General features: G+C 43.5%; 1 protein-coding gene across 1 annotated transcript in view; it reads right to left on the bottom strand.

Moving 5' to 3' along the window:
• LATS2 (large tumor suppressor kinase 2) overlaps positions 1–6,032 on the bottom strand; it is a 73,797-nt gene extending 67,765 nt beyond the window's left edge. The window contains exon 1 of the mRNA XM_041766118.1: positions 5,707–6,032. The gene's annotated coding sequence lies outside the window, so the exon portion shown is untranslated. The remainder of the gene's footprint in view (positions 1–5,706) is intronic.
• Between the last annotated feature and the right edge of the window lie 5,812 nt (positions 6,033–11,844).

The following is an 11,844-nucleotide window of genomic DNA, read 5'->3' on the forward strand; positions in this document are numbered from 1 at the left end:
GCTTACATGAGGAGCCCAGAATAGGCAACCTGAGAGAGACAAAGCAGAATGGAGATGACCAGGGCCCAGGGGCACCGGGAGCTATTATTTAGTGCAAAGAGTTTCTTTTTGGATGATGAAAAATCTTTGAGTATAGACTGTAGTGATGACAGCAGTAACAATGTGAATGTACTTAATGTAACTGAATTATACACTTATGAATGGATAAAATGATAAGTATTACATACATTTTACACTCATATAAAAATGGGGGAAAAAATCATCTATTAACATTTAGCTAACTAGCATTTGAAGAATTGTTCCCTTTCTAAACAGTTACACATGCAGAGGCTGAACCTTGGGACAGGGTGCTGCCAGTAAGGCAAAGTCCCCTCACAGAGTGGAGTCTAACCTGCCAGGTGCCACCTATGCCCTCTCAAGCACACAGGCACCCCTACCACCAGGAGGCTGAAACACACAGCAGGGGGCAGCTTCCAAAGAGCTGCGCTCCTCAGATACCGGGAGTTGTAACCACTCATGTGTCCCACAAACATTCCAGTTACAAAGCCAGCCAGCACAGGTGTATTTATGCATTAGCCAAGAAATGCCAAGGGGATGAGCCCTTAACCAGAATCTGGACCAGAGGCCTTGCTTTCTTTTCTGTTTCCCCCACAACATTTTATTATAGAAATTTTCAAGCATACAGAGAAGTTGAAAGAATGATTCAGTGTCACCCCATAAACACACCCCCTGGGAAAAGTTCCTCCATGTGGTGGGAGTAGGAGGTCACCACACACTCCTGTCATGTTCTTTCCATCTCCCACCATTGTCTTACACAAAACAGCGGTCCTAGGACTACCACACGTACTGCCCTGTCTCTGTGAAAGTGAGTATGTAAAATAGCACCGCTGGGTAAACTGTGTTCCTGCCTGAATAATCTGGAAAGCATGAAACTTTCCTTCAATCCCATAAAGAATGAATGTATTTTTTCAGCTTGAGACCTTGTATTTTAGATTTTAATTTGAAGACAGTTGATTTCATGGCCAAATTATGATCTTATGAAAGAATTCTTCACGAGAATACTCACCAAAGATTGTAGCTGGAAATGAGCTACTCTGACACCCTACTATATCATTTCAGTAAGTTCGTTCATCAAGAATTTTCTAAATATGACCCTAAGGCCTCATGAATGTGGATTTAAAAAAAGAGGTATCACACAAAGTAAATCTAATTTTGGAAATTTGTTTGGCATCATCAATCAATTTAAATATACTTTAAAAGAAACTGTCAGACGCCAGAATTTAACAATTCAAAAACACCTCATTTTCAATCCTGGAGCTAAGACAACTACTTAGTATAGGTGGCTCATGTAAAAATGTGAGAACTCTATTTGAAGTATCCCTTAATTTGGCCCTATCAAGCCCAATTCCAATCCTGGAAAGTGCTATCAAATGTTCATGAACTTTCATTCTAATTTTTGTTAGTGCTTCATGAACCCACATCAAGGATGGATGCTAAACACACATCAAGCACCAACCAAAGAATCAACCAAACCCATGTATCTCAAGACCCACACTAACGACAAACACTGGCATTTTTTAAATCAGTATTTCTTGGACCTAAAACTCGAATTATTTAAATCATATTCTTTTACTATAATTAACTAGCAAAGTTGAAACTAAATCAGGCAGATGGGTCAGGCTCCAGTCAGATGCTGAATGTAAGAATCACAGACTACCATGCTGATGCACCTCTCCAGTACTGTTCAGGCCAGGAAACCAGACAACAGTGGCTACCCCTCATAATGAGGGTCTTTGCAGAAATCAATGATTACACTCCTCTGGGGATCCAAGAAAATTCCAATAAATAGTGCAATCACAAGGCTGTAGTGGATTCAGAAGCACCATATGTATGCCAAATACTCCACTGGATGTTATGAGGAGAACAGGGTCTCCCCTCTAAATAAGCTTACAATCTGGAGGAAAAACAAACCATCACCTTCTCTGTTGGCTCTGTACCTGTTATCTATGGTACATGTATGTATGCATTATGAACAATGGCATAAAAAAATGGAGCTACAGAAGTTTGTACTCCAGATGACCACATGGAATGATCAGGCTGTAGACAAAGTTAGCATCCATTACTTGCAGCATTCCTAACAGCAAGCAATCGTACAGGATGGGTCTCCTTATCTTCAACTCCATACCCTAGTAAGGCTTTTCCATCTCTGAGAAAGCCCTGCTTCCTTCCCCTCCAAATTTCAGACATACACCACTTAGGGAGTCCTTGATCCCTAAGGACTAATCCTAGTCCCGTTAGAGAGTCTCATTAAAGAAAGAGTCACTGCTATGGACAGAGGTAATAGTGTGGACCATCCAAAGAATCCCAATACACTTGCCTATTTGGAGAAAATCTACTAGAGAAAGGATTGTTTCACCAGAACTGGAAAGTCTAAAAGGCTATGATTTGATGAAGGAAGTGTGAGGCTATTCTTAGAGTCTGGAGCTTCCTGTGAAAAGGCTCAAACATAGAAGAGAAAGATGAATAGGCAGATAATGTTGGGGAGGGGGCAGGTACAGTCTGGGTACACTTCAGGAAAACACAAGAGTGAGGTAAGATAATGTTAATTAGTAATGGAACTCTCTGGTCCTTAGCATTCCTAATCAGGAAAACTGCTTGGAGGCAGGGAGGCCAATACCTCCAGAGACCTAGCCATTCAAAAGCCAACTTAAAATTCGTAAAATCTTTACCGTCCTTGCTAATTTAGAGGTTATAGAATCTAGGAGCTACACAATAGAACAATGATTAGTTAACAACAAAAAAAACCAGTGCTACAAAATAAGAGATTTTTCACTTGTCCTCCAGAAAAATTCCTATGAATGTCAAATATTAGTACATAAACAAAAAGTATTCAATTAAGAAATCCTTTGTCACAATTAGGTTGACATGCCTACATGGTAAGCAACATAAAGTTTTCACGATAGTGAATGATAAACATTAAGTAATGTCAAATTTCTGTCCTAATTTCAGTATCATAACCATTATCTTTATTTCCAACACTACTTTGTTTGAATAAGACTTCTAAAATGAAACTACAAATCAAATAACATCAGCTTTAAAAATACTGAGAGAATAGCTGGACTTAGTGAAACTGGTGGTCCAAGCAGGGCTATCTTCAAACACCAGGAGCCATTCACAGATGCTCTGTGTAATAAAGCCCTGGTTCACACAGCATCATCCACCCAACGTATAATGGGAATGGTGACACCTGGACTTGTGCCACAGAGGCCCAGTTCTGTCCAGAGGAATTATTAAGCAATAGGCTTTTGTAAAAAGGAAGGAGATTCAGAGAATTTTTTGAGCTGGAAATCAGTCACTTTCAGGATTACCAAGCCCAAGCCCCTCATTCTGCTGATCAGGATATGGTGCTCCTTTTTAAAGCAGATTTACAGTCCAGACAAAGTAAATGCACGGAGTTATCTTCTGTATTTCAAGCCATTTTTTTAAAAAGTCAGTAGGGAATGTTGCTTAGAAATTTCACATCATAACTATGAAATAAAATATAAAAGCAACCTTTGAAAAACAGAGTTGGTCTGGTTTATCTAATACAAAGCAGAACACCCAGCCCCCTCCAAAAGCTTTCCCAAATCTTTCCTATGTGTTTATGGTGAATTTATCAGCTTCACCACCTGCCCCCGTCCCCCCCACCCCAACACACAGTGGGATTTAGAAGCCTAGGGCTGGCTATTTACAACACAGCATTTAAAATAACAAGGCACCTTATTGTAAAAACATTCCCCTCCCACCAAAGGAAAGTCCCTCCCATCAACCCTGTGATTTGCTAAGGAAAGAAATATGTACAGTTCCAATTTACACTTAGGTCAAAACTATTTCCAACAAGATGGAGGGAATCCTTTCCAGTTCTAAAATTCCATGATTCTAGTAACTCACCTTAGTACTTTTGCATGATGTCTTCTGCTCAGATACCATTTTAAATTACTTGACACTTTGAGATTTATTAAATGCTTAGCAATTTTAATATCAAAGGAATGCTGGTGTACTCATTAAACAGTGTTCTATATATCTGGATAATGAGACCAAATTTTATGAGACGCTGAATAACACAGTGTCTTGTTAATTATAATTTAAAACAGACTTTCTTAAACAGTCTCTGCATTCTTCTTCTGGAAGATTGTTCTGTTACTACCTTATTACAACAGCTGCTAAAGAAAAAAAAAGTGAAAGATACAAGGCAGCTTAGTCTCTTGATTTAGCACTCAGAAATCGTGATCCATCATGGGAGGGATTTACGCTGAGAGTCAACGATACGGAACAAGACCTACTAAGTACGAATTTCCTAATAATAAGCCACGAATTGCCTCCTCCATTATTAAAGGAAGGCCCCTTATCTACTAATTTAAAGTTTAAACAGGACACCTGTACAAAGACAACACGCGTTTTGGGACTTTACATTCAAATTTTAGTACATTTAAGTTTCTGAGTAAAACGTGGGCCAACTTCCCTTTAAAAACGTTAACATATTTGCCGAATACTCTGGGAAGAGAGCTGTTTGGCCGCCGAATTTTTATCCGCCGAATGGACAGTCTCTGGCTTGAGCACCGTTGCGCAATCTTTCAAAGGCTCGATTACTATTATTCTTAGAGCCCCGTCACGTATATCCTACATAGCTGTGAAAACGTCCAAGGCCTCGTTTAGGATGTGTCTTTATAAGTCTACAAATAAGGAAAGTATACTTCCACGGTCGTGACTGCAAGAAAACAAAATACTTGTCCCTGGAAGGGGTCGGCACGCGCTGCCTGCAGCGCCCGACACCCGGCCCGGCCTCCGGCGAGCCTCGCCGCCCCGCAGGGGTCGGTCCTTTCCCCGCCTCCGGGGCACCGGGCACCGGGGGCTCGCGTCCAGCGAACGGCAGGCTCGCTCCGGGCTGGCGCCGCCGCCCAGCCCCGCCAGCGGGGCTTCCCCCCAGAGACGCTCGAGCTCGAGTTCCGAGGGCAGACGCGGGTCCGGCGGGGGACCGAGCGCACGTGAGGTTGCATCAGAAAAGATGAGCTCCGCAAAGTCGGTAAACTGGGGCGCACCGGGAGCGTGTTGCGCAACGGCCGCCGCTCTCCCGGCGCGACCCGCGAGGACCCGGGACGCGAACTTGCAGGGGTGGACGCGGGCGGGCAACGCTGCGGCTCTGCGGGCGGCGCCGTCGGGGCGGGGGACGCGGCGGGCGGCGGCGCGGCCCGGGGGGCGGCCGCACGGTCTGCGAGGGGACGAGCGCACAGCCCGGGGGCCGACGGCGCGGCCTCCGTGGACGGCGGCGCAGCGGGCGCGGGCCCCGATGCTACGGGGGGGTCGCGCGGAGCAGCCCGGGCCGCCCCAGCCCCGCGGGAGCCCGGCGCACAACAAAGCGGCGCAGCGCCGGCGGCCGGGCGCTCCCTCCCCACGGCCCCCGCTCGGCGGACTCCGGACGGCCCGCGACGACGCGCCGCCAGCGGAGGCGGCTCCGGGCCCGGGCCGGGCGGGGGCCGTGGGGGCAGGGCGAGGGCTCCGCTCGGGACGAACTTCCTCGGCCGCCCCGCCGAGCCCGGCGCCCCTCCCGCAGCTCGGCCCGAGGGTGGGCGCCCGGAGCCCCGGGGCCCCGCCGGCCCGCGGAAACTTCCAGCCGCCCCGCCCTGGCCCCGGGCCCCACGCCCCCCGCCCCCGCCCCTGCCCCCTCACCTCCTGGGGCGCGGTCTACACCCTCCGGGGCGTCCCGGTCCGCGGCTCCGGGGCCTCGCGCGCCGGGGGACCGGGCGCCAGTGGCTGGAGCGGCTGCTGGCCCCGCGGGCACGGGGGAGCCCCGGGCGGCGGCGGCGCGGGCGGCGGCGGCTCCATCTTCCCGGGGCGCTCACGCCGAGGTTCCAGCGCGCAGACCCAAGTGGGACATTCGCTACATTGTTGGCATTCCACGGGCGTCACGTGACCCCGCCTCCCGCGTCACCGGCGGCCGCATACCAGCCCGGGCGGGGCGCCCGCGGCCCTGCTGCTCGGCGGCCCTGCTGCTCGGCCGCCGCCCCGCCCGCCCGGCCCCGCGCCGCTTCCTGCCTCCGGTCCCCGCCGCCCGCCCGGCCGCCCGCCCGGCCGCCCGCCCGGCCGCCGCCGCCACCTGCCCCGGCCGCCCCGCTCCAGCGTCGCCCCTCCAACCGCGCTACTCCGCACTAAACTTGGTAACTCCGTCCTCAAGGCATCTCACACCAGCCTCGGCTGAGAGAGTGAGTTAACAGGCCTAGAGGAGCCACCAAAGTGACCAAGTCTGTGTCAGCTGTTAAAAGTAAGGGCAGAAGAGGACAACCTCACCGTGCAATCAAGTAATAAAGGACGTTCAGATATATATACCCCGATTTAGTCAGTTTTCATTTAATCAAACCCCAGAGCTATGGATATTTTATGAGAAATGTTCCCTGATGTGCAGAACTTAGTAACGTAGACCAACGAGTGAAACTCTGAGTCGTGCGTGTCCATCTGTGGGCTGTGCATGTGGTGCAAGGGCATGTGCAGGGATGGTGCAGAGATGTGAGTACAAATAATAGCTCGCAAACCAAACCCCTAACCCACTACTGGACTCCCCTGGCATCATACTTCCTACCACCTGCAGTCTGCGGCAGGTGATGGTGAGGGCTAGTATTGTTTTAAAAGGCAGTCCAATTTCCTTTTTAACTAATACACTCTTGTGAAGTTTTTTAATCTGAAAAGAAACCGTCATGAAGGTCATCAGGTCCGGCCGTTTTAACAACCTTAGTTAGCAATCCTTGGCGGGCCATCCTATACACTTTACTCTCTAATTCCCACCCAGGCTTTCAGCCCTGCCTCTGTCTTAGCTCTGCAAGGAAATCTTCCTAGATCGCCCAACTGTTTTCTCTTCTCTTTGGGCTCTGGTAATTAAGCCGATTATTGTGTGGCATAGAATTCAATTTCATTTTTCAATCTTATCCTGTGCTCTACCCAGGCATCTTGAATGGCATAAAACCCCAGTGGATATTCTGTAATTAAGTCTCTTTTGCATTCACCTGTGTACCTATTCACTCATGCACTGACCTTTCTTTCTCCTTCCCAGCCCCTGGCTGGCTGGGCTGGCTGCCATTCTTCTTCCTGTGTGTTTAAAGGTCCTGCTCTTGCTGTCTTTGAAGATGTAAACATAATTAAATAAAACATTTTTTTTTTGTCAGAGAAATATTGCAAATAAAAGGAATTTAGTGGACTTAAAATTTTGTATAAGTCCCTAATTTTGTAATTATAATGACCATTATACTATTGCTTGCAATAGTGAAAAATCAAGAAGAACCTAAAATACCCAGCAATAGGGAATAGTAGGAAAATAAAAGGTGAATATTCAAATGACAAAATTGTTAAGTAAATGAAAGAGCTCCATACTTTTCAAAGGATAAATGATAGAATTCAAATTGTAGAATGCAAAAAAAAGCAAGTTGCAGAACTATATATATATACACACTATGATACTATATTCATAAATAAACAGGATGCCACAGAACCTATACTAATCAATACTTTTATAGGTATAGACATGGAGAATGCAAGAAGTTGCACCAAATTCATTATGGCTGTTGACTATGTAGAAGGAAGAAGGGAAATTAGACTGAGAAGAGTAAAATGAGGACTTCAACTTTACCTCCAGTATGTTATTTCTTTTATTTAAAAAAGCAATGCAAAACTGTCAAAGTCTTAAAATTTGTTGATTCTGTGTGATTAGGTTCAATCATGTGTTATTCTTTGCGCCTTAAAAAAAAAAATCTTTTTAAAGTTTTCAAATATTGGGCAGTCCAGGTGGCTCAGCGGTTTAGCGCTGCCTTCAGCCCAGGCCTAATCCTGGAGACCCGGGATCAAGTCCCATGTCGGGCTCCCTGCATGGAGCCTGCTTCTCCTTCTGCCTGTGTCTCTGCCCGCCCCCCCCTCTGTCTCTCATGACTAAATAAATAAAATCTTAAAAAAAAAAATAAAGTTTTCAAACATTTATGTATGAAACAGATTGGAAAGCTTGTCCAAAGCTTGCTTGGACAAATTGACACACCTATGCAAGAGAATATTATGATTAATGGTCGTGTTTATTGTTATTCTGGATATATGTGTTTATTGATATAGACTCATTCATTGCTTTGGGTTTTTTTTTTTTTTTTGAATACTGCTATGAGTCATGGGCTAAACCAGGTACTGGGGATACCATCGAGAGCAAAACCACATGATTTATCCCCTGCTGGAGCTGACAGTCTTATAAATGTGTTTAAAAAAAAAAAAAAGCAAGTATTATACAATTTTGTAAAATAAGTATGTATATTTATATTTAAAATATATATATATAAAAATATATAACATATCATATAGAATTTTTTAAAAGATGCATATATAGGGGTGCCTGGGTGGGTCAGTTGGTTAAGTGGTTGACTTCAGCTCATGTCATGGTCTCAGGGTCCTGGGATCCAGCCCCACTTCTGGTTCTGCACTCAGCAGGGAATCTGCTTATCTCTCAGCCTCTCCTCCTGCTCTTTCTCTTTCTCTCTCTCAAAAAAAAATATATTTTATATTTTTTTTCTTTTTAAGTCCAGAAAAGTATGCAGCCAAATATTAAAAGTTGTACTTCTGGATGTAGTGATTCTGGGTGGCTTTTTGTTTTATTTTATTATTTTTAATACATACTTGATTTTTCTTTTTTATTAAGTTTTTCATTTTAATTCCAGTGTAGTTAACATACAGTGTTACATTTGTTTCAGATGTACAATACAGTGATTCAACAATTCTATGCGTTACCCTAAAACAGAGAGCCCCAGTAATTCCAAGATCTAAGAGCTGGGATTCAAACTTTGATAGATCTGACTCCAAAGCTTGAAAACACAGACCTCAAGAATCATGATTACAATGTACTTATAAATACGGAAACTGAAATCAAATGACTCCCTTATGCTTTGTCTGAGGAGGGTGGGGAGATTGGGCTTTGTGCAGTGAGGAAGAGGGGAACTCAAAGATGTGTCTCCAGCACCAGCCAGAGCCAAGAGAGCCTGCAGATCCACTCCCCACCAGTCCCCTGCAGTTGTGAGGTCTGGATGTTTTAAGGGTTCTCACTGAGGCCCCCGAGGAATATGCCCTAAGACTATCCACCTTGCCCTCACCCTCTCCCCAAGATTCCAATGCAAGAAACCTGATTATGGCTCAGCTTCTTTATGCCTTAGTGCCTAGAAAGCAGGCTCTAGTCTTAAAAGCCCTAGAAAACTAGAAGATGAGTTACACTGATTTAATTTGTTTTATACTCATGTATTTTGTTTCCTTGATTAGATTATAAATTCCACAAGATGGGATGCCTGGGTGGCTCAGCTCAGGGTGTGATTCTGGAGTCCCAGGATCGAGTCCCACATCAGGCTCCATATGGATCCTGCTTCTCCCTCTGCCTGTGTCTCTGCCTCTCTCTCTCTCTCTCTCTCTCTCTCTCTGTCTTTCATGAATAAATAAATAAAATCTTAAAAAAAAAAAAAAACTCCACAAGAAAAAGGAACCATATTCTTCCCCTAAGACTACATATAAAGAATTTCTTAACTGCTAATTTGAATTTATTGAATGCATTTTAGTATCTCCAATATCAAAATGTAATACAACCTTTTTCTTTAAACCAATGACTCTGGGTCAGCCAAAGAGATCTGGTTCATTGTTTGGAGTTTTCGGTTCTGCAAACCTGTAGCAACTTCCAGAAAAAGAAAAAAAAATCAAAGTTAACAATATCATCTCTATTAGTCGGGGCTCTGTTTCAATGATGAACTTGTTTTTTAAACATTTTTTGGTAACTGTGATAAACTATACATAATATAAAATTTATCACCTTAACTAATTTTAAGGGTACAGTTCAGTGCATTTGCAATGTTGTACAACCATCATCACCACCCATCTCCAGAACTTTATCATCCCAAACTGACATTCTTACCCATTAAACAAATCCCATTTCCCCTCCCCTTCTTGTTTGTTTGGTGGCTTTTTTGAGGGACCTCTTTGCAGTTAGTTGCTTTGCCTCTGTTAGGTAAATCAACTCTTTTTGTTTCTCTCCTATCGAGATTCCAGTCTCTTGTAGAATACCATACCTTACTAATTTTTTGCTTTTAATCTGCTGTTGGATAAGGGAGATTACTTATCAAAATTGTATGTAAAGTAAGAGCTAATAGAACTTATTCCTAAAAGACTTTCCTCTGCAAGGAAGAACTAGGACTTTGTGATGACTATTTCAACTGTTAAAAGGCCTTTTGCTTCTTCAGTTTCCGGACATTTCCCAAAAGGTTTATATTGTAGAAAGTCAGACTTACAAACAAATAGTTTATTGTTTTTAAGAGAGTAACAGATTACTAGATAGCAGATAAATGACCAGAAATGTTTTATATTTTGTAATTTTTTAAAAGCCTTTTATAGGAACCTATCTAATAGGTTCCACCATTAGGTTTCTTTTTCAATTTTGGCAAAATATGCCTAACTTAAAATTTAACATCTTAACCATTTTTAAGTGTATAAACTCTTATATTTCACAATAATGAAAACAGTCCTGATACCAGAGGAGAAAATCCCCAGTATTAAATTTTAACTCTTACATGTGTTTTCTAATAGTAAAATCATGAGAAAGTAAAATTTTCTTGATTCTGGTTTATTTCTACTTGCTTTCAGCATTTTGGAAAACAAGACTTCCTACAAAACTTGGTAAAACTCTCTGGGGTATGTTTAGGGGAAGGCCCAGGGTCCCAGGAAGCCTTCCTGGGTGGCCACCTGGTCAGTCTCTGCAGACCTGCCTTTCCAGCACTCCAACACTACAGAGTACGGCTTCATTCTCCACATAGCCACTCTGCTTCTCAGATGAGTAATAAAGTATGTGATTGCATAAGTCAGAATTGCTCAAGAGTTTAAGATTTGTTCCCAGAAGACCTCAAAGAAACACTGTCAAGATAAAAATCACATTCTGCATTTAGAGAATTCTTATGTTGACACTTTACGTTATTAAGAGACGAATTGCTAAAACAAATTTTCTTTTCTTACCACATCTTCCATTAGCTTACTTTTTATGCTGAGTGAGCTATGACAGTAACACCAGCTATTTACTTATTTCTCATTACGTTTGATGCTGGCTGCAATTTCTATATTATCTGCAGACAGGAGCAGCATGTTGTTATTTCTATAACTGAAATAAAAATCCCACTGAAAAGGTCTATATGCTCCTATATGTTCTAAAACCTTCCATTCAAATTTTTAATTTAATCTTTTGCAGGAAACATTGGTAATAATTGCTTTAGGAAAAACTAAAAGTATAAGGCTCAAACTCTCCTCTCCATGAAATCAATCTCAATGGCAAAATTAACATTTTCAAAGGGAAACATCTGAGTTCATCTAAATTGACAAATATTTAATTGAATAATTGTAATAGAAATGTTTTCAGGGATCCCTGGGTGGCGCAGCAGTTTAGCGCCTGCCTTTGGCCCAGGGCGCGATCCTGGAGACCCGGGATCGAATCCCACATCGGGCTCCCGGTGCATGGAGCCTGCTTCTCCCTCTGCCTGTGTCTCTGCCTCTCTCTCTCTCTGTGTGACTATCATAAATAAATAAAAATTTTAAAAAAAATTAAAAAAAAAAAATTTTATAACGTTGGGCTCCCAGTGCATGGCACCCGCTTCTCCCTCTGCCTATGTCTCTGCCTCTCTCTCTCTCTCTGTGTGACTATCATAAATAAATAAAAATTAAAAAAAAAAAAAGAAATGTTTTCATGGTCTATTTTTTTTAAGATTTTGTTTATTCATAGAGACACACAGAAAGAGAGGCTCATGGTCTATTTTTAACTTTAAAATT

The sequence above is a fragment of the Vulpes lagopus genome, chromosome 8 (genome assembly GCF_018345385.1).
Source record: "Vulpes lagopus strain Blue_001 chromosome 8, ASM1834538v1, whole genome shotgun sequence".
In the NCBI taxonomy this organism is placed as follows: domain Eukaryota; kingdom Metazoa; phylum Chordata; class Mammalia; order Carnivora; family Canidae; genus Vulpes; species Vulpes lagopus.